Source organism: Haemorhous mexicanus, chromosome 14, assembly GCF_027477595.1.
Source record: "Haemorhous mexicanus isolate bHaeMex1 chromosome 14, bHaeMex1.pri, whole genome shotgun sequence".
Taxonomy (NCBI): Eukaryota; Metazoa; Chordata; class Aves; order Passeriformes; family Fringillidae; genus Haemorhous; species Haemorhous mexicanus.
Window position 1 is genome coordinate 9474131 of NC_082354.1, and position 22942 is coordinate 9497072.

Sequence of the window (22942 nt, forward strand, 5' to 3'; positions counted from 1 at the left end):
AACATGGATTTTCGCTTGCTGTTCCTAATTAATGTTTAAACAGAGTAGTAGGGGACTACAGATTTTTTAAATGTTCATAATTTTCTTTTTTGGAGTTGCAGTAGATTTTCAGCAACTGGAATCTGCAATTGTTAGCCCTCTTAACTAGTGGATAAATCTGTAGCCTAAATTAAGTGTCCAACTGATGTACAGTCAGCAGTTCAAAACCACCTCTTTGTTATATTGTAATGTAAATTAAGATTGGACAATAATGTTTGTGGTGTGGATTTTATACTGCAAATAGGATATTGAATGATTGTTAGTATAGTATGTTTTAAGCATGTTTATTTTGATTCAATTTCAGACAGATTTCTAACAAAAACAGTTGATACATGGGTTCTTGACTTGGTAGCCAATGTTTTTCTAGTGCTTTTGCTACTCTTGATTAAAATTTTAAAGATCTATAACCTTTTTGTGCAACTTAGAAGAAATCTTTTGAAAAGGCTTTAATAGCAGAGGGGTTTGTACTTTTTATAAATAGGAAAGGCTTGATTATGTTTTGCATTTTTCATAATCAATTGCACTAGTAGAATTTTATCATCCTGATCAGGTGGTAGTTACAAGCTCTAATCTTCTCAAAGATTAAAAGATTAGAGAGTTTTGTTCAACAAAACCAAGAACTGTTCTACCAGAAGTTTTCACTGTAGTGGAATCTAGGTAAAAATAACTTTTATAAGGCAAGTACTTTAAAGGCAAATGTTGAAACTATTTCAAGACAAATATCCCGCATTTTGCAATTATTTAGATAAATTTATGTGATATGGCAGTGAGATTATTGCTGATTGATGCTCCTGTAACTAGCAGCAGATTTTCAATTGTTTGCTCCAATTTTGCTCCATACCTGTTGGAAAACATCTTTTAAGCAGTCAGATTTCTGTTAGTTAGATGTTCTTTAACATCTTTCTCTGTCCATAAAGGGACTCTTGTCAATTAAATCAATCACAATAATTAAAATTCATCTTTACATGATATTTCTAAGTCTTCCTGAGAGTTTTCTTCAGGGTTCGAAAACAAGTAAAATCTTAGGTGCTGTGTAATTAGTCTAAAAATATGAAGAAGAATCAAAAATAGGACCATAAAATACTTAGTACTTTATATGTCTAAGTAGATAATGGATGTAATGATTTCTGTTAAAATGCTGTCAAACATGGCCAGCTGGGAAGAGTAAAACTATATTTTTGTCAACTTCAGATATAGCAGTAGGTTAATAACTGACTTTATGGTATCATTGACTTAAAAACACATCCAAACACCTTCCAGTATGAAGTAAGCTGTCAAGAAAAAGTACTGGTGATTGAACTTGCACTAAACAGAGCTTTTTGAAGGAAAACTAGGATCTCTGAAAGACTTCTTAAAAGATCTCTGGTGTATAATTTGAAGTGCTGGAGCATAGTGAAGTATAATGCCAATAAAATGAGGTTAAAGCTTTGGGTTAAGGAGTACCAACTTCTAGAAGGCTATTCACAGAGACTGCCAACTTGGTGCTGAAGATGGTGTAATTTATAACTTTGTTCAGATTTTTTTCTTTTAAACGATCTCATTTCAATAACTTACCTGTTGTAAAAGAAACATCACTAAAATGTTGTTCCAAGTTCTTGAGCACTCTTCAGGAATGGTACTGTGGACATGACCAGTGGCTGGCATCAAGCCAACATCTTGTATCAAAGCTGGCTTTGATTCAGAGGTCTGTTATGAGGTGTGGCCATCTCCCTTTCTGTAAGAATAAGTTTTTTAATGTGTATCTGAATTAATATCTTCGTTAATAATTATTTTTATTGGATATAAATGATAATTATTTTGAATGACAGTACAAAATTAGTCTTGTGACATGATCTCTGTTTTCTTGAAGCAAATGTTGAAAACATGGATGACTGGATGTTACACATGGGGTTACTTGGCAGAGAGATTGTTGCCCTGGAGACCAGTTGCTTGGTGTGACCTAAGATTTCCCCCAACAGCTTTCACCCTGGGGTGCCTCCAGAAGCTGTGCTTCATTCATGGTTTCAGTCTTTTATTTTCAATAATCTTCATTAATAATGAACCAGGAGCATTAGTGCAAGCTGCTGTGCAAACACAAAACAACAACATAGTGCTGTCTTCAAGATGTTCATTGCACTAAGACAAGTGACAGAAGCTTGTGCAAAGGTAGGGGAGATAACACAAAATATTGGAACAGTGCAAGAGAGGCAGGGATTTGCCTTGGCTAATCACTGTCCTCCCCTGAGGCTTTTGCAGGGTACAGTGCAAAGCTGAGTTTTTAGGAGAGGGACTTTTAAAAGCATAATCAGAGTTTTGCTGATGTTTCTGGGATGTCATAAATGTGAGATGGAGCATGTGGTGAAAATGGTCACTAAACTGAGAGACAGCCTCTTGTAATGAAATTTGAGATTCGTGTCCCTCACAAAGCTCTCAGCTGAGCTGCAGTCAGTCTGTGCCCCCTTGAGAGCATCCCTGGCATACGGGTGGGAAGGTAACTCCTCATTTATTCACTTTCTGAGGTAGTTGAGCACAGCTGGAATACATCCTAGTTTTTATATGATAGCCTAAAGAACTACTTTTAGGACTTAGTGTAAGCATCTGTGTAAGTGTTCTGTTGGAACAACTGAGCTTTCAGGGGAAGCTCAGTAAGGTTTCTTCTGTGGGTGGACTTAATGTACTGTTGAAACTCTTTCAAATCTGGGTGGGGATTTTTTTTGTTATTTTGTGGTCTTTTTGTTTGGTTTTGTTTCTTTCTTTTTGGTTTTTTAGCTAATAAATGTGCAGATTAACTAGAGCCACTTCCTTTTCCTAGCACTTGGTATCTTGTTCAGCAGAACATCTTCAGTATCCAAGTAAGGCAAACAAAAACTGTGTGTAAAACCAGTTCTGGGAAGTCTGCTCTATTTTGAGTAACTGAAGCTCTGCTAGTTTATGACAAGCTAGCCCAAGTGTTCTTATTTATCTGTATCTTAATATATCCCAGGTTTTCTGTGTGTTTTCTATTGTTTTTATATCTATGATACAAATGCTTCATAGTGTCTTTTCCTTTAGTATGTACGAGACCAGCTTAATTGGAGCTCAACTCCTTGTTTTCAATGGCCAAAAATACGTTTTGTTCCAGAGCCTCTGACAGAGGAGAAAAATTAGCTGTTTAATTATGGGTATTTCAAACCAGAGTTGCAGTTCTTACTGTAACTCTTTCCAATTCAGTTTCTGCAAATATGATGTTAGCCATTGAAAGGTTTTTATAAAGTTTTACCTTTCCTTTGCCATTTTAATCAGTATTTAAAAGTATGCAACCCTTCTGTAACTTGACTTTTACAGATGTATTTTTATGTTGCCATAAACTTTATCGGGAGAAAACTTAATATCTACAGTAAAGTTACTTTTATAAGGAAGGAGTCTACAGAAATTAAGAAATAATATAAATCTCAGGATTTGTTTACCAGACAAGGTAGCCTCTAATCTGTAAGAATGCATGGCTGTGGAGGCCCTTGTTTGCAAAGATTCAGTACTGCATTCAGAATGATCATTTTGCAAAGGTCAAGTTTGAATAAAAATAGGTCTGTGGTAAAATAATAAGAATTATACTCTGGTACTGTAGTAAAATAAGGAAAATTAATAAAAAAAGAAACTGATTGTTGATGAAAGAGCTGATTTTCTAGCTCTTGCTAAGATGTTGCATTTTGGGAAAAATTTTCATTTAAAGCTGAATATACTTTCCCATTTGAACAAATAATTGCTTATTTGCTGAATATTTTCTATGTGCTGAAGACGATTGAACAAGTGGCATTTTATTTGGCACTCGGTTGCCTTGTCAGGTTACAGCAGCTATGAAATGAAGTACTGCATGTGATTGCATTCTGAAGAGCTTTTGTGATATCCTTTTAAGGCTGTGGCTGCTTTTTCTATAGGTGTAAGAGGCACTGTGTGACCTGAAGAAGCATTTTATTTCGTCTTGTGGACAATCATTGGCACCAGCCACTGTGTTCCCTTTACTTAAGAACTGCTATTGTTATGCTGGTGTCTGTAAAGGAGGTAGAGCTTTCATGCTGGGGCTTCTCCCCTCTTTGTCCATCTTTGCTATAGAGAATCTCTTTATGAGTAGGGTTTGGTAATGCCTGCTTCTCAGCTTAAATGTTATAATGATGACTAAGAACTAAAAATAAGAATTTTTTAAAGCTTTCATTGATAGATTATTTTCAAGCTCTCTAAAAACCAAGTCTCAAAATAAGGACTATTATTGTGGAAAAAAATTAAAATGAAAGCTTCTCAGTTGTTAGCTGTGAGAGGGATTCTCTAGCAAGGTCAGTCTGTCTTTCAAAAGGGATTAGAAAGTGGCTGAATTGTTTGTTAGAGGGTACCTGCAAAATGCAGTCTTGATAGTGACTGCAGTGTTGGCTGGTTTTGGAGGAAGATCGGTGGGAGGGGAGATCGGGCACTGACATTATTAATTTAATTTCTTTTGTTGGTTGGGTCTTTGTTTTGGTTTTTTTGTTCTTTTTTTCCTAGATACCCACCTAAGCCAAAAAGGCTCTTACTCTCTGGGAAAGGCTATAAACCCTGACTGAGCTTTAAATGTTTATTTCCATTTACATGTCTGAACAGAAAGATCATTTAGAGTGGAATCATGCAGTTCTTGTTACCTGTAGCCTGCAAAAAAGGAAATTTAGAGGTGTAGGCAATAAATCTGAAAGTACATGGGAAAAGCAAATAATTTGTTCCTGTGCCTTTTGCACAGGTTTCTTGCAGTTCAGCCTGCCTTGAGTCTTTCCATATGATTTCCCCTTCCCTGATGATGTGGTTTATATGGAAGTTGTGTTGCTGCAGTTTCCAGGAGTTGTGTTTAACTACTTTAAAAATTTGTTGACAATAATCTACTACTTATAATCAAATTCATCTTTTCAGAATAGTTTCCTCTTCTCTCAGGTCTGAAGAAACACAAAGAGGAAACATAAATACCAAGTCCAAGGAATGGTTCCATTGATCTGCTTCTTCTTTGGCTTCTTTGCCACATTTTTTAACAGTTCTTGCTGGTCAGAGGTGACTTTGCTGGCCTTCTGATGCTGCTCACACCCAAATGGATACAAAACTGTAGACATCCCTCTGATCTGTGCTTCCCTTGTTGTTTCTGCAGAATTTTGATTAGCTTTGGTTGTGTCAACCTCTTGGGGCCACTAAGCCAGCACCATCCAGTTTGCATAGTCTCTGCTCACTTGGTTACCTTAACACTGAGAGAATCAACTCTGTGAACCAAATTGGTCTGATTTGCTTCAGCCCACTGAGATGTCAATAGCTACTGTATTCTGAGTTTGCCTCATTCACCCACTGCTCTATTTTCTCCTCTTTGGCTGGAATCTGCTGTAGTTTTATACAGCCTCCAGCCCTTGCCCCAACGTGCTCATAAGCTCCTCTGCCTTTCTGTGTCTCCTTTGTGCTTTAATAGCTGCCAGGATCACTGCAGTTAATCCTGCAGTGCTTTCTCTGATGCCTCACTCCCAGCAGCAGTGAGGACGTGTCAGTGCCTGTTACCCAGGAATCTCTGTTGCACAAATCTCTTTGAGAGGTTTGCACCTAATGTTCCTTGCTTTCCCTGTTGGTGTAGGAACAAACAATTCCATGCTGAACACAAGCATCTGGCAAGACCCCTGTGTGATGACACAGGTCAGCTGGGTGTTGTAGCTGGACTAATAGGGAGCTAGCTAGAAAAGGCAGTGCATTGAAGTAAAATATGAAACTGACATTTAATTTTCTTCACTTTTGCATATTTGTCATTTTTCTATTTCCATTGAAGAAGAAAGGTTGGAAACAAGGTAGCAACAGCAAAATTAACTGTTTTCTTAGCATACTTTTTTTTTGGCTGGTAGATAAAACCTGCAGCTTTCTAGAGATTAGGATGAAGTGTTTGTACAGAGTAAGCCAAAAGCCAACTGCATCAGTAAATTTCTAGCACTATTTTGAGGGGTTGGTTTTGACCTAAAAATCAGAGGAGGGGAAAATGAAAGTGAAGTTAAGCAAGAAATAGACTTATGAATGCTCCTGTGCTTCTTCAAATCGCCACAAATTAAATATCACCAGCTCTTTTTTGCTAGCAGATCGCTTTAAAGCTCTGAATAGTGACAAGTCAGTGCTTTGTCTTTTCCCAACTTTTAAAAATTACTGCATGTACTTTACCTGCTCACATATTAGAGTGTTTTCAAATCAATTTCTTACATTCCTTATCCATATGTTTGAATCATTAAAGTTATTATTTTTTTATTAAGGTCATGCCCTCACAAGCAGTAAGGTGTCTCTCTGTGGACATGAAATAGTGCTTAGTTCTTAAAAGAATTTTTAAACCCAAAAGTTTCCTTAGAAAACTATAAAATTGTAAAAGAAGTGATGAAACTATTACTCTTAGTACTTTAAGTCTGTGTGCTGGCAAGTAGTTTTTTTAGAAATGCACATATAAATGTACTGTAACACATTATTCCTGTAACGAAGTTAAATAGATAAAAAGACACACTGAATAATGGCTTGACTTTCCCAAAGAGGAGCAGGACCATTTTAAAGTTGTAATACTTCTCCTTATATAACTTTTGCTGTGAAGTATTGTGCAGATACCACTTGCTCTGTAAAATATATATATTTTAAACATTTTTTTTCAAAAGCAACTTGGAATTATTACTACTACTGTAGTAGAAACACATCAAAACAATAGGAAGGTGAATCATTCTATTGTACTTGGATGATTAAAGCTATCCACAAAGCAGGGTGTAACTCAACTGGAAGAACATAGCCTGCAGGAACAAAAAGCAAGCTTGGAAAATTAAGAATTTATAGTACTCTTCAGACTTTGCCATAAAAGGAGCCTGTAGGCTTTCAGCTTCAGCCTTGTGAAGTTTTAGACTATTATCAAAGTGTGTGTGAGGGGTTGAAAAGTTGGAACATTATCTGTAAAATCAGTGTATCTCAGTGTAAATGCCCCCTCCATGAAGTGCAGCACATATGAAGTGTGGATTTGGCTGGAAGGTGAGGCTGGCAGGTCCTGTGTTGCACTGCACAGTGTATACAGCATTTTGCATAGAAAATGCTGAGCCTTTACTACCAGAAATGAGAGAAGGGTGCTGAGTCTTGCTCTCATGGGATGACTGAGATAATTTCTGGTCAGCCCTGGGTGCCAGAAGTAAGGTGCTTTATCCTGGGGTGCTTTGGAAATGTGCATGTGTTTTGCTGTACTAGGGAAATAGGTGTGTGACACAAACACGTTGCTTGCTATTTAACGAAGGTTTTCTGTTTCCATCAGAAACACAGTTTTTTAACAGCTGTCTCTTCTTGTAAACTTTGTGATCATTTTTACAAAGGAAGAGTAGTACATTTTTAACATAGTAAAGTAGTTTTGGCTTAAGCTGGAAACAGCCTATGAAATCTTTTTCTACGTACACTGCTTGGCTTTTTGCTGTGACTTGAAAAGGCGTACGATGTAGGAAAAAATGTAGAGAAAATATGCTAATATGGCGATGAAAAGAAGAAGCTTTCAAACCACTCTTTTAACAAATGTGTTCTTGTCACCAAAGGAAATGTCAGATCCTTAGCCCACTTTTACCACAAATAGTACAGAAAATTTCCTTGAATACCACAGATGTTTTAAAGTTAAATGAGTTGGTGACCATAAACGGAATAGTTAGTGGTTTCATCAGTGTAGTGATTATATGGTTTGCTCTGTGGTACTTTTAACAACCTTAATCTCTGTGAATGTGTAATCTTGTTAGGATTAAACCAGAATCTGCCTAGATAATTAGAGTGAGCTCCAGACTGTGGTTTGACCTGTATCTCTTAGTGGAGCAATTTCCATGTGAATGTGTTGGCCCTGGGGCATGGGGAGTGCTGGGAGCCTTCAGCAGAGTCTCAGGAGCTGAGGAGCTCCCATCCCTCAAGTGTTCCGCGGAAAATCACACGGGAGGTTTTGCAGTCTGCCCTTCTGGGACTGTGCCAACCCGGGGCTGGGGCAGATCATCTTTTCATGTGTCACAGCTCATTTTCCATTGAAGGTAAAATGTGTTTGCAGAACCTCCACTGTGCAGAGTTGCAGGATAGGTTGAATCCTGAAACGAGCATTCCTGTTGAAGTTACAGCAACATTTGATGTGTTTCCACCTTTCTCTAGGGTTCATTTATTAAATTAGTTTCACTCTGTTTCCTTATGTAATACACAGAACAAAGTTGCAGCTTTTGCTTTAATCACTAATTGGGTTGCTGTGTTGTCTTTCACCCCTGGGCGATTTTCAGGTGTCCTTGCACTGGGCCAGGCTGAGTACTGGTGTTACTGTCCTCGACGTGTGAAGAAGGCTTTGCCTCGAGTCATGCATCGAGTTTTGCTTCTTTGAACTGTTGCACCGTGTGCTTTGTATGCCCTAAGGCTCCTCTCTAAATGAGGGACTTGCACCATCTGCCTTTGGAGATCGTGAAAGCTTGAACCTCTAACCAATAGGGCACAAAACAGTAAAAAGTTAATTATGGCTACTTAAAGACTCCATTCAGTTGCACTTTCTTCTATGGGCAAGCATGAGACTGTGAAGTTTCCAAAGAATCTGCCTGATCTTTATCTTTCAGGTTTGTGCTATCCAGCCAAGTTCTGCAAGTCTTTCAGAGAGGAGGGGCAAGGTTTAAAATCCAGCTAGTGAGTCTTAATTACAGTCTGTCAGTGGTTGAGTAGAATTAATTAATATTTATATGGGATCTCCAGTGCTGCTGTAACTTTTCAACTCCATTCAAGGATGCTTTATGAATCACAAACCAAAGTGTGTACCAAGTATTTTGGATAGAAGTAAATAAAGGCCATGAAAAGGCAACTTGAAGGGATTTTTTGGTTGTTCAGTTGAAGTTTTTATTTTTTACTAAGTTACTGTCCACATTTGGAATGATTGTTTTACAGTTTTCTCTGCACAGAAGATTGTCAGCCCAGACATCTTTGTGCAGTGATATTGGCTACAGATTTTATTTGGATTATATTGTAACATTGAACTTACCAGAAATAAATTTTCCTCAAGTGGTTCTATGTTTTCTATATATCACAATACATATTCTTTGTGAATAACCAGACAAAATACTTGAAGCATCTGTTTCATCAAGATGTGTTCTTATAATTTCCATTAAAGAAATTCCAGTGAGAAAGTTGCTTCCCTCCCCTTCATTCTGGTGTTATGAACTCACTCAGAGGAGGGCAGAGGGGTACCAGGTTTCAGGCCTAAATTCCTTTGCCAGAGGAATGTGCAGTGAGGCACAGGTACAGACTAGCTCCACGACATACTTGTTTAGAGGGGCCTTTCTGCAGCCCAGCAGTTCACAGATCTCAGATTTACAGCACTTCCTTATCTGGTTTTGTTTTAAAAAGTGAAAAGCAGGATTAGTCTTTGTGAAGAATGTTGTTCTTTAATTTTTCAGAGGGTGGTTACTTTTCTTGATAGGCTGTATAAGTGCTTTGTAAGACCCTTAAAGGCTGTGGATGTGGTTGTGAAAAAGGTGAAGTCGATTGCAAAACACACTGCTGTCAGTTGTGCTCTGGCTGCTGTGTTCAATTGAGGTCACTGAGAATTTAGTCTGCAGCTTACATAGGGTGTCACTGGGGGCCTCACCTTCTTTTGGAATTTTATTTCATGTCTGCCATGAGTAATCTTGATTTTCCTTCTATATCGAATGTCAGTGGCATCTTCAACCTGCTTATTTAGATGTTACCTCACACTGTATCAAAGTAGCACCATTGTCAACTTGTATCTCCAAAAAGCTGCACAGAAGCACTGAACTGCTTCCATGAAGTTCATCATAAAACTACTATGGGAAAGGAATTCAAATTCTGCTTGGAACCAGATTATCTCTGTAAGATGAAATCACCACAATTCATTCAATTGCTTGACAGAGTTGTGAAATTTACTGTGCTTGCTGAGTTTATAACCACTGCAGCTTCTGCTCTTGATAAGCCTGAAATCTCTGATTCCTGTGTGATGGTATCAAGAAACTGCAGCAGTTATTGACTTTTATCAGATATTTTATGGTTAGGGCAGGAAGCTAGCATTTTGTAGATAAAACATGAAGACTTAAAGAAGATTGTGGCATAAAGAATCCTAGATTCTATTGTCAATATAGCTTGATGAATGCCTTTGTGTAACTTTCTTAAATGCTCCATAGCATGTTTGTAGCTATCTGTAAAATAATCATACTGCTCCAGTGGTTTGTATGCCTGTTTATCAAAAATTGCATTTATTTCTCCTTTTTTTTCAAGGCATTGTGCTGGGGGGAGCTGGTCCCAGAGGGGAAGGTATGCCTCAAGGCAGATAACTTGGTAACACTCAAACAAATTTAGTGGGGAGTTGAATGAGCACTTATTTGTGTTTTACTCAAGTTCTTAAGGTGGTTCAAGTATTTTTCTTTCTTGAGTTTCATAACTAATCTACTAGCTCTTCTAATATGTATGGAGAATTATGATAATATACAAAATATATATTTTGTAAGAACTGATCTAAATGCAGGTGTGAATTTCAGTTTTAATTTCACAAAACTGAAGACTTTACCTAAATCTTGCTCTTTTCTTTACATATATTCCACTCAGGTGCCATGAGGCTGGCTAGAAATTAGTATTACTTAAAAAATTAGACTGTACCAAACAAATAGCATCTGTGTAAAGAAGCAGAACAAAGTTACTGTTACTTTATTCTGTTCAAATAAAGGCATAATGTAAATAAAAACATAAACTAATATAGTATTTTGCACAGGGATACAGGTGATACCACGTTTTTTCCTTGAAGTATTGCAACAGGGTTGAGTTTAAAAGCACCAAGGATTTAGTGTCTTAACTCTACTAGCTTTAGAAAGCTCTTGTTTTAACAGTAGCACATGTTAGTTTTTAATATATAAAATAAAATATCAGTTTCTATCCCTAAAGCTTGTTTGAGAAAACCAGGAGAAAACAAAATTCTCTTTAAAGTATCAGGGTTACTTCCTCAGCCTTTAGGTCAGGTGCTTGCCTGTAGGGACCTGTCATGTAACATCTGGATGTTTGACTTAAGCACTGTTGAGGAAATCAGAAGATGGTTTTCCTGAGACTGGATTATCTCAGACCTACCTGTCAGCTGTGTGGTTTGCTGCATCTTTGCTGGAAGTAATTGGCACCTGGACCTCTTTCATTAGGATATTTGACAAACTGGATGGAGATCTGTTTAGAAAGGTTGGAGTTGGACAGCAGGAAAGAAAAATATAAATCATGCTTTCTGGCCTGCAGGATCTGCTGTTTTGGTTATATCATATTTGATGCACACTGGACATAGTTCAGAACAAAGTTCAGTTTTTAAAAGACAGTAATTGCTTGAACCTTTTCTAAATAATGTTTTTAATTGCTGTGTCTTTGGATGAGCTGGAGTAGGAGGAGAAAAGCTGTTAAATGGAGTGAGAAACTCTAGCAGAGAAGCCTGCCAGGTGTCAGGAGTCTTGTTTGCTGTTGCCATTTCCTAGCAGACGCTGTGCCTGGCCTGGAGTGGGTGCACGTGTGTGGAGGGAGGATGGAGGGCAGTGGGAGCTGGGGGCTCCTCAGCACAGCCTCTGCTGCGTCCCTTTTGGCAGCTCTGTGTGAGATTTGGTGCAAACAGGGAATACTTCTGTAGCTGGGTTTAATACCAATAAGATGGACAACTTATATCTTAAGACAAGATAACTTATCTAACTAAATAAATTGGGTAAATCCTAATTCATTCTTTGTTTCCCATTTGCACCACTCTGTAAGCCTATGTGCTTTAAAATTAATCAAATAAAGTATGTTCTTTCTTTCAGTTACTCTTTCCATGCAGTTTTTTTCAAAGGTTTTAGCTGAAATTAATTCAGTGAAAAAACGAATTTGAAACCTTTTCCATGTCAAACATTTGGCTGAAACTTGATATTAATTAATTTAGTCTTGTTTGCAAAGTACCTGTGGTATATAAGCTTCCATTGTTAGGACACCTTGGCAAAATCTGAAATGAAATATTTTCTTTTGAGCTCACTGCTTGTAGATAAATGAACACTCATGTAACCTTTTGTTTGGTTTTCTATAGAATTTAATTTACAAACTTTGCTGGAAAATAACCTTTTGCCCTTATTAATGTATTCCGGACCACAAAGGAGTCTGCGGGGTGTCAGGGTGTACAATGTGCAGCCCTGCTCTGCAGTGGGAAGTTGCTGTTTGTCTCTCATGGGGGAAGGTTAGGAACTTAATGTTTGGATCAGTTCACAGCTGAATTTTTAGCTCTGATACTATTTCTCCCACGGCAAGGATAGGCCTTGTGCCTGTCACAGCAGGTTTGTCTGTGAGATGAATGTGGGAGTATAGATAGCTGTGAATTGTTTTTCTTGTGGTTAGAGGAAGGAAATCTAGCACTTATCAGAAGTCCAGAGCATGGAATCTTATTCAGATTTTACTTTTCAAAAATACCCTTTAGATAGTACTTATATCAGCTTTCTTAAAAATCTGAGATGTAAGTATCTCCATGGAATACTTTTTTCTCTGAAACTCACAACTTTGTGAAGCTGTGAACTTTCTTGCACATTTATCTAGGTTTGTAATGCTCTAACCTGTGAACTCAGGTCACCACATCTGACCCTAGTGTGCTCTCATACATGAAAAATCAGAGTTGAAATACAATCCCTACTTCAAAAGATTTGCAACCTGCCAGATATGTGTGAAACCTAAAGAAATCCTGGGAAAATATTGCTCAGCAAGGGGCAGTCTCATCACACCAACTGTAGAATTGTGCTGCTCTCTTTGAGAGACTGTGTACACATAGCTTCCTCTGCTATTCTAGTTAAGGATGGCAGCTTCTCTGTCTCTAAAAACCTGGAGAATACCTGAGCTAAATGTTGTTCAAGGTATGAAAGTAGAGTTTCAAGATGGATTTTAATTTAAAATCACTTACTGCAGTAGGAAGGTGTTGGTAATCATCTGGCTGTGAAAAGTATTGGAAGCAATTGTTGTTGCTCCCAAAACTGTTCTTTCTCAGTCTTGTGGCAGGATGGTGAGCTCAGAGCACAGCTGTGTTTTATGCTGCTGCTGTGTAAATAGGGACCATAAAAAAGGAACCTTTCTGCAACAGGATTTTATTGTTAAGCTGATTGTTGATGTGATAGCTCAGATCATAAATCTTTTGAGTCAATGATCCAAAAGAATCATTCTCTTCTTTTCCTTGCAACAACAGGAACATTAGTCTTCTTGAAAACATCAAATTATTTCATTTACTGAGGGAAAATCTGCCCCAGCCAGAAAAGACATCTCATTTTTCACTCTGAGAACATTGCACACTCATCTTATAAATAGAGAAATTAATCAGGGTTGTAATCTTTGGGTCAGACTAACATTAGAGTGTCCAAAGTTATTATACTTGATTCAAGTAAAAATCCATGTGGGTGTATGTTTATATACAGCTATTGCTTAGTTTTGACCTCCTGGGAATCTCAAAGAACAGTAACAGCAGGTGGAAAGAGTTTTTGGGGTGAATTTGACATCATATCCAGATTAGTTATTCAGTACCTCTCACTGACACTTTTGATCTCTAGAGGAAGCTTAAAGGAGAAGAGGATATTTAACCAATCTAGTTTTGAAGCTAATTTATCCATTTAACTGAGGCATGACTTGGAGCATAACCATTAATAACCTGAGTCCTTTTATGGCCGAAGGAGGATGGTAAGAGGGGGAATTCTGTGAGCACCAAGGTCAGATGACTGACATAAGGAATGTCAGTGCTCACCTCTGACACAAAGATTGTTTTTCATAGTGTGCACACTTGTAAACTGGCATGTGGGTGTACATGAGAGATCTACAGGAGGATGGGACACAGCACAGCTGGGCGCCTATTCTTTCCTTGCCATGATACTCCAGCAACTCTAAAGGATTTCATCCATGTGAAATATTTCTGTAGGTCCCACTGCAGGGTGGGCAGCCTGTCCACATTCCATCACTCTGGAGAATGGGGGTTCAGGGTAGTTATGCTGGTAACAAAACCTAATATAGCCATTATCAGACTACAGTTGAAACAAATGTTTTGTCATTGTGCAGTGCAGTGTATTCCTGCAGTATTAGTGGTTTGTTTTCCAGCATACCAATAAACATTGCACAGCACCTATGGGGTACTAGAAGAATATATGATTTTCTCTGAAACAGTGAGGAATTTTTTAGAAGGCTGAATAAATTTGTCTTGGAATATGACCAGGATTCAATGTCTAAAAACTCCAATATCTTTAGCTTCCTAATGGTCACCAGATGCTAGGACTTCTGGCTTTTATCTCATCTGAAAGAAAGTCTAAGTCATCAGAGCCCCTGATAGCTCAGGATAGTCTGAGATATAAATGCTTCCTGCTAATTCCCAGCCCTGTCTGTTCTATCACTTCTGCTTCTGGTGAAGTTTCTTATGACAACACAGTTGTGCTGAGCTTGGGATTTGTGAGATGGGGTTAGGTGCAAAAGGTTGCAACTTTCCTGTGAGATACACACATTCCTTCATGTCAAGGCAAAGGTTATGGTCACTATTGTCATAACAGAGTCAGAATACTTCTAAACACATTTCTCTAAGATATTTTAACAATACTGGATCTCTCCCTCAAGAGTAACTTAATAGTCAGTCTTTAAAATGAGGATTTGCGATCAGTCATGGATTCAGAAGTAGTTTCTGGGCCAGAATTAATGAAAAAACAGCTTGCTGCTTACAATTTCAAGGAGGGATTTCATAGCTAGTGAGCCTTTTCTTCTGCCCTTTTTTTCCCCTCTTCTTCTTTTCTAATCATTAAGAAAGCAATCAAATATTAGATCATGTACAAGAAATGAAGTACTTAATGAAGTTTTAATGAAGGCTCCCTTCTGGGATGTTTTGCAAATCTCTGCATTTGTGGGCCTTGTAAGGAAAATAGAAAACCAAAAATGTTCCTTCTTCAGTCCAAGTGAAGGTGTCATGCTCTTGTGTCACGATATTCAACAATAGTTTGTGAAATTCTTCTCCTGGCTTGTAGTCACTGAAGAATATCAAGGCTTTAATTATTAATAAATGCATGAATTTCTCTTACCTCTTAGGTTCAGTAGTGATTGTATTACATTACATGCTAACAAGAGGATAAAACCAATGTTGTTTATGAATGGAAAAATATATAGTATTTCTTTAATACAGTAATTTGACAGAAGAAGAATCATACAGCATTGTTTTTGCTTTCTGTATTTCTTTAACTATCTAGATACATGTAAAATACATAACCAGGCATGTTTCAGACATATGAAATAAATTTATAGTATTATCTTTGTTAATGTTGTGCTGTCTATGATCAATTACCATTGTTTAAAAGAAAACAGATCTTTTCTTCTGAACTTTGTTTCTAGTATGTTGTGTGGCCAGAAATTTAAGCCTTGCAGCCCCTGAAATTCTGGACACAAGCTAGTGTTCAAAATGAGAGTGAAGAGCAAACATTCACTGAGCCTCCTAACAGCTGGTTATTGTTTTAAGCCACCACAATTAACTATAAATACTGAAACGTAGCACATATCTTCCAGGTGAATAAGAAGGAACTTTCTTTTCAACTACTATTTTGAAGGGCCAGCTTGAATTCCATGTGCTGTGCATCTTTGTTAATGGAGTTGCAAGGGCAGTTTGTTGTCTCTCTCCTTTTTAGTGGTGAATGGGACTAGAAAAAAGCTACTGATACTGAGGGGCAGTAATGAGCTTGTGAAGAGTCATCCTACCACCTGCTGCAAGGCAGGATATTGAACTCCAGCTCCTGCTCAACGTGAGTGCAGTGAATGGTTCATGGAAACTCACACCAGAAGTGGCAAGAGGGACCTTTCAGTCCTGTGCTCCTCTTTTGACAAACCTTAGGAATTGTTTTCTGATCCTGCATCTAACTACTGGCCAGCTTCTGTTCCTTTTCTTAAGAACTATCAAAGTTCAGCAATAATTGCAAACTAGAGCAGCAGGGTTTGTAGCAGTCCTGCTTAGAGGGGAAAATGGGGAGCAGCAGAGTCATATCTCTTAGGGAGATGCATCTACTTAGCCTAGAGGAAGAATGATAGAAAATGAACTTGACTGCAGATCTGAAGATCAAAAGAAATCTGTGTCCTTGAGAATGCAGTGAAAACTGTGCAGCACTTTTGGCAGCTGAGAGTAAGGTGGATGAATTTGGGAGTTAGGCTAACTAGAGAGATGCAATAGCAGTTTATGGGAATGGAAAAGCTATTTTATTTATTTTTACTACAAGTGCCAATACAGTATTTCAGCAAGAACTTTAATCCTTAAAGCCTTGCAAATGAGTTTCATATAACTCAGCATTTGTAGAAGAGCTGTGAGCAGACTGATTTATCCTTTTTTTTTTTCCCCATCTTTTTTCCCTCCCTCCAGCTAAATTCCAGCCTTCATCTTCCCTTCCACTGAAAGCTTAAAACCTTTTTCCTTCTGTGTGACCTTTGCCCTCCCTTTTAAGCAAGTGCAGGAGCAAGGGTCAGAAGTCTTGTCCATCTCCTCCCAGCAGCAAGAGCTCTTCCTGAACATGGGAAAAATCCAATGAGAAAATCAGGATTCACATTCAGGCCAGTCCAGCATATGTTAAAACCTTGACACTTGGATGTTATCAAAATATTATTGCCAATTTTGAGTTCTTTTTAGTCCTGTACAATTTTTCTTTTCTTCTTAAAATTTAGGTGGGTACTTCTGCTCTTATTTTTGGAATCAAAGTACTAAAAGCAGAGGGTGATATGAACACTTCCATTTTTTAATAGGTCCATTAAGAAGACAGTACTGTTGCTGTCAAAATACAATTATTCACACAGCTATTATATGTCTAATCTGACATGAAAGTGTCTTAGACAATGTAGGCTACCTTTGCACTCCAAGGAATCTGACAAGATCAAGATCAAGACCTACAAGTTTCTTTTCCCAAACTAAGTGCAATTTATTTTTCCTTTTAGTATGAATGATTTATTTCCTTTTCATTCTGACCTTTACAGAGGGATGTGAAAAACGGGAACTGCAGCTTTTGAAAAATACCTCTGAATACAAAATGATTGAAGCTGATAGTTTTATATTCAATTAGATCTTATGAATGCAGTTCAACGTATATAAGCCATAGACTGATGGTCAGGGTTGTACAGAATAACTAAAGAAATGTACCTCCTCTAGTCAAAATTCTGATGAGAAATGAGTACATGTTTTAACATTTTAGATATTACATATGTGAAAAATTGAACATTCTTAGTGCTCTGGCTCTTGCTTTTTCTGTACGTACCATCCTAGCAGTTTTTCCTGAGCGTGGAACAGGGAGGGGTGGTTTGCAGTGTCCAAGCTGTGAGGTGGCTCCCTCCTGGTCTATTTTGGCATTTTGCTGACCTGTACTGATGCCAAACTCATATGTTCGCTGTTATTTAGATCTGTTAGGAGATAAATTTGTCTCTGCTTGTAGTTACTAAATTTAAAGGGGCTTATGTATAGCAACTCTGGGGAGTTGCTCAGATAAATAATACTGAGAGATTGTTTAGCCTTGTGTAAATTTAAATGACCCATTACATCATGGTGACATGTTTTGTAATGAGTAGAACTGTGGTCTTATACAAAAAAAAGTGACCATTCTTATTTCCTTTATGCTGTCAGTACTGTAATGTAACAAGATATGCAAGGATACATGAAATAATTTTCTATATTCTGCTCTGAATATGTGAGTGTCAAACAACTCAAAACAAACATGAGGCTGAATTAGGAAACTGAGCCACATGTGTTCTTGGTTGTGTTGACTTGAGAGTCCCTGCTTGGCATCAGTTTTGAACTTGGCTCCAAGACTTCATGCAAATATATATCTGTGTCAGAGACAGAAAAGGAGGCCAGCTGAGCTTGCCTTCCCTGACTCTCTTGACGTTTTGGAAAAGTACTTCTAAGAACAACCTGAGTATAGGGAGGAACATATAATGTTCAGACAAGATTGTGTGCAAGTGTTTGGCAGTAAGATTCTAGAGCTTTCCTAGTGAAATCCAAGTTAAATGTGTATGTGGTGAGTACCTCTGAATACACTGATTTATGACAGGCATTGATAGTTGGTGTTGTTATTGACAAATTTTGCTCCCTATATTTTATTTTATGTGTGAAGAAAGAATGTTCAGAAGGAATGTTCAAAGGACCATGAATTCTTCAAGAGTATCAGGGAAGTGGGATCCTGTCTATATTACCTAGGCTAGCAATGTTTATGAGTGTGATTACAAGAGATACTATTTTGATTCAAAGGAACTGTATTTTATGTTTCAAGGTTTTTGTTTGTTTGTTTTTTTGGTGTTAAAAAGATCTAAAATCAGCACATTTCAACTGCTGGTATGCAATCTTTCAATCATGGTCAAGGATACCTGAGCATTTCCCTATATTCTTGTGCTTCTACCTTCAACTACTTGATTTCTTCGGCTGCATTCAAGGTGGGTAGAAGTCACAGTTGTTCCCACAGTCCATTGAGCTGAGTGGGGAGATGTTATGATTTAAGAGGCCCTGGAGTCTTCAGGTAAACAGTCTTCACTGTTTAAAATGTCAGAGAGTTTGTAAAACTCTCCTGGAGCTGTCTTCTTTAAACATGCTGTTTAAATTCCAAACTGAAGGAACAAAGAGCAATTCTAACAGATATCCCTGACAGAATTCTGTTTACTTTGCTCTAACAATGACACCATATATTTGTTTAGAGACAGAAAATATATATGTATAAATGAAGGCAGAATTGGCCTAAAGAAAATGTGGGTGGGAGGAAAGTGAATAACTTTGTTCTGTGAATGGATGTAAATTTCTGTAGTGTGGTCTCTTTAGTTTTGTTCTCAGATGTGTTCTTGTCATTGTTTACATCTCATCAGTTCCTGTTTTCTAAAAGCACTATTTTGCTTCATTGTACACAATGTTGACACATTGCTGACAAAAAAGAAGTCTTTGAAGATGGTGTCCTGTAAGAGACACAACCTTGTGTCATAGTGTAAGTGCCAAGCTGAAATTAAAAAAAAATCAGAGTTTTGCTTGTAAGAGCTCTGTGTTAGTAATTTTGCTAATGTCCCTCTGTATTTCACTCTGCAGCTGTCAATGGGAATAGTGATAAAGGTGATGAAAAGCTGTTGGCTAACACTGATGAAGTATATAGTATTTCCAGCATACTTTAAGCTCTGAGTATTAGCAGATGCTGTGTATGAAATACATTTTGCCAGGAAACCAAGTTTTAAACATTTAACTGTGCTTGACACTGATGTTGTCCTTAATGATGTTGTCCTTATGCTGCATTTGCATGTTGATTTCGCACTGACCACCTCTGATTTCTGAAATACCATTTCTGTAGCCATTCTGAAATCAACCCTTAGAAACAGCATTTGCAGAGGAGAGGAAAGGAATCCGGCTAAGATATTTGTGCAGTAGGTAGAGCTTTTAATTCAGTCTAAGGATTTGGACTGTGCTAAAAATTATCTTCTACAAGATAAAACAGTACAGCATAATTGCAAAACCATGGAGAGATGTAGTTCTGGTGATGCTTCAACAAATCATATGCTAGCCTTCAGATGACAGTGCACTGAAGTGCCAGCCTAAGTCATAAAGAAAGACACTGAGTTGGCTGTCATATGTTCTGTGTACCTTTATCCCAGCTGGAGCTGGAGTGGGTCAGGTAGGTCCTCTTAAAGTTGTAACCATTGAAATAAAGAGCTTCATCCTTTATTATACTGAGCTTGTTCAATCATGTCTTCATTCACATGTCTTCATAGAAGCAAGGAGTAAAACTTCATTCAGTTTATTTTAAAGTATCAGCTGAACCTGGCAATTGAGCAAGTTTTCAATGCATCTCGCTGTCTACTTGTCTAACCTCTGCTTTATTAGTTTCTCTATGAGGATCTTGAGGCACTCTTGAGCACCTCACTAAGGTCAGAGTCAGCAGCAGTAACTCCTCTCATCCATCAAGCCTGACATCTCATCCTAAAAGGCCATCAGGATAATTAGGCATCATTTTCCCTTTACAAATCTGTGCTGACTGTTTCTGATTATGTTCTTGTCCTCCATGTGTTTGGAATAGGTTTTCAGAAAAATCTGATCCATTGACTTCACAGGGAATGAGAGGAGGCTGAGTGCCTTTTAGTTCCCCAGATCCTCCTTCATGCCATTCTTGAAGACAGGAGTGAGATTTGCATCTTCCAGACCTTAGGAACATCTGGTCACTGTGACTTTTCAGATATAATCAAGAGTAGCCATGCAACATCAGCTGGCTCCCTCACTACTTATGGGCACACTCTTAGGTTTTATGAACCTGTGTATGCCCAGTTTGCTTAAATGTCCTATATGCAGCAAACTTAAGTCTTACAGACTGCAACCAGAATCTAAAAGACCCCAGATCCACAAGCAGGTTAAGATTCAGTAGAGTGCTAAAACATTGGCTTTGCAAATGTAGTTGCGAAATGAAGGAACATTACTATTGTGATTTAGTTTATAAAAGGATATAATGTGACCTTTAAACATCTGCTTATAAAGAGAGGGTGTTAAGCAGGACTATAGGCCAGATCACTTTGTTCTTAAAATGACATTTTTGGAACTTTCATTACAAGGACTGGCTGTTCCTTGCTTTGTGAGAGGCCCCTACAAAAGTGTACTGACATGTGAAATTCCTCTCTCATACTGCTGCCTCTCTGGGCCACTGTCCTTCTGCCATATGGTCAGTCAGAAGGATTATTTGCTTATAGGTTTGACAATAACAGGAAAGCTATTCAAATGGTGAAAGTTTACTAGTGCTGTACAAATGTGTTTAGTCTTGGCTTAGCTTCCAACAGCTGAGGCAAGGAAGTTTATCAATCTCAATATAATTATTTACTGCCTTATAATGACGACTCTGATGGCCTAGTAGCTAATGCATTGCTGGGAAATGTACTCTTCTATCATATGTAGTCTTTATATTAAAATTCTGTGCAGGAAAGAACAGCATAAGCAGTCCTGTTGTTCCAGTCTTGTAACAGCATCAGCAGTCCCTCCAGAGCACAGTTCAGTTCTGTGGGACCATAGACTGGAGTGCATGGATGCAGTGACTGCTGCCCTGGAGCTCCTTCCTTGGCATGTTTGTCCAGATATCTCATGTGTCAGGTACACCCACTGCTCCTTTCCCTACATGGCTTTTGCTATGGATTGAAATGGATTGGGAAGTCTCTCACAGTATGGGTAGAAAGTAACCCTGAACAGGGTCTAAGCCTCCCCATATTGAGAGCTGAGTAGCTATGGCTCTTTCCTGTGCTTTGGCAGGAGATGACTGAGAGGAAGTTCCAAATATTGGGGAGCAGCAGTGTAACAAGTGCAAGAGATGGCAAATTATTTTGTTTTTGATCATTAATAAGAGGTAAAAAGGAAGCATGGAGCTGAGTATGTAAACTACTTCTTTCCAGTAATAGACTGTATTTGTGGAGTTCTATCTTTAAAATCCACAGATCCTCTCTTGGTCCTGGTAAACATGAAGGTACCCTCAAAATGACATTTAAATCTTGTTTGTGGCCGGTTCTTATAGGTAGCTTTAAAATGTGGGCTGTATGGAAAATGTTTTGGTAGTTTTATATCTATAGTTTTGTGTATATATATGTATAAACTACAATTTCTGGTGCATGCGTGACGTGCTTTGTCTAAATATCAACTTAGGGTCTAAATATCAACTTAGGGCACACAGTACAAAATACTCCCTTGAGAGTAGCACTCAGTCGCCAGATAAAATAGCATTTGAATTTGCTTGGGAAGGACATTTTGGTAACAAGCTCAATCTTGCCTCTGTTGGAGTCTGTCAGAAGTTTCCATTGACCCCTCTGAATGCAGGATTCACAAATCTTTAGGGAGGTCAGATTCTTTGCCCTTCATGCCAGTGCACCCAGCAAAGGAAAAGACTAATCCCATGAGGATCTGAGCCCATCAAAGTGAGAGAAGTAAATACAATTGAATACTTAAATTCAAACCTTGTATCCCCTATCTTCTATGGAGTGGAGTCTTACATTGCACTTAATCCTATCTGAGTTTGGGCTACCCTGTGTCCTGATTGTGATTTCCCTTTTGCTGGATCAGTTGGTCAGATGGTGAGGCAGATCAGTTTATTGTTCTGACAGAAAAGTACCCTCTGCTGTTCTTCTGACCCTTCACAGACTCACAGTTTGCTGGCTCTGAAGAGGTGGGAATGGGGAGCAACAAGACAGGGAGAGGAATCTGTGAGTGGAAATGAGACTTGGGGCAGCAGCCTGCAGTCTAGAGGAATTAAATCTGAAACAAGGATGATTGTATGAGTAAACCTTGCCAAATCAAACTCTAAGTGACCTATTCAGGTACCAAAAACATACTCAAACTTTTACTGACTGGGCAGAGTGAAGGAACTAAGTCAGCTAGAATAGTGTCAGTGAAAACACTGTGAATGTTGTCACAGCAGATGTGTTTTGTACCTGTGTGTTTAAGGGGTAATGTAGCACCCATTCCTACTTGCATCAGGCTGAGACTAACCTAAGTGCATGTGCCATTTTCTTGAAGAAGTTAGCTGTTTATCTTCTAAAACCTGTTGAATCCTTCCAATACCTTTTCACTGACCTTTATTACTTAAATTTCAGCTAGAGGAAGGAGGAATTAGAGCAGTTCATATTGACATAGTTTGTTTGGAAAAGGTGGAAAAAATAGTTTAAAGTACATTTAGGATTTTTTTTAGATGATAACTTTCTAGTCACTTCATGTCATGACAAATACATGATGATTTCAGCAGTCATCAAGAGACTGTATTAATAATGGTCTTAAAGCAAATGAGTAAGTTGCAGAAACTTTTAACTTCAAAGTGCTGTGCAAATGAAGGGGGCCTCTTAAACAAACATGCTTTTTCTGTTTAGGGCTATTGCAACCAGATTGTGCTCTCTGTGTGTGTCATAGGTGATAATGTGGCAAAAATACCCAGGAATTGTC

General features: G+C 38.1%; 1 protein-coding gene across 1 annotated transcript in view; it reads left to right on the forward strand.

Moving 5' to 3' along the window:
* The window catches only part of COL4A6 (collagen type IV alpha 6 chain), a 110469-nt gene that overhangs the window by 1178 nt on the left and 86349 nt on the right, over window positions 1-22942 (forward strand). The window lies entirely within an intron of this gene.